The following is a 432-nucleotide window of genomic DNA, read 5'->3' on the forward strand; positions in this document are numbered from 1 at the left end:
AAAGGAGTTATCCTTTCTGAAAAATTCAAAAACCACCTGAAGAGACACGTTTTTAAAAGTCTGTGTTTTTTTATTTTATTTTTCTGTTTCAGCCTTTTCTAACGTAACACATTAAAACGGCATAATGAATCGTTCTGTGGTGAAACTGAACTGACTCACTGCTGTTCTGTTTGCAGCTCTGCTCTGCTTTACTGGACGAGGAAGAGGAGGGTCCAGGAGGATGAAGCTGGTCCAGTCTGCCCAGTGAGGATCTGAACTGGTTCCATCAACATGAGCAGGACAGGAAACGCCAGCAGCCATTGTTCTCTTCTGTTTTCCGTTTGTGAAGTGTGAAACCAGCGGCTGACCGCGGAGCGAGCAGCTTTTCTCCTCTCGCTGCCAGACTCTAAATCTGTCCTCTCTCAACCTGTTGGAGGTTTTAATGTGTGATGG

Source organism: Poecilia formosa, unplaced genomic scaffold, assembly GCF_000485575.1.
Source record: "Poecilia formosa unplaced genomic scaffold, Poecilia_formosa-5.1.2 Scaffold1026, whole genome shotgun sequence".
In the NCBI taxonomy this organism is placed as follows: Eukaryota; Metazoa; Chordata; class Actinopteri; order Cyprinodontiformes; family Poeciliidae; genus Poecilia; species Poecilia formosa.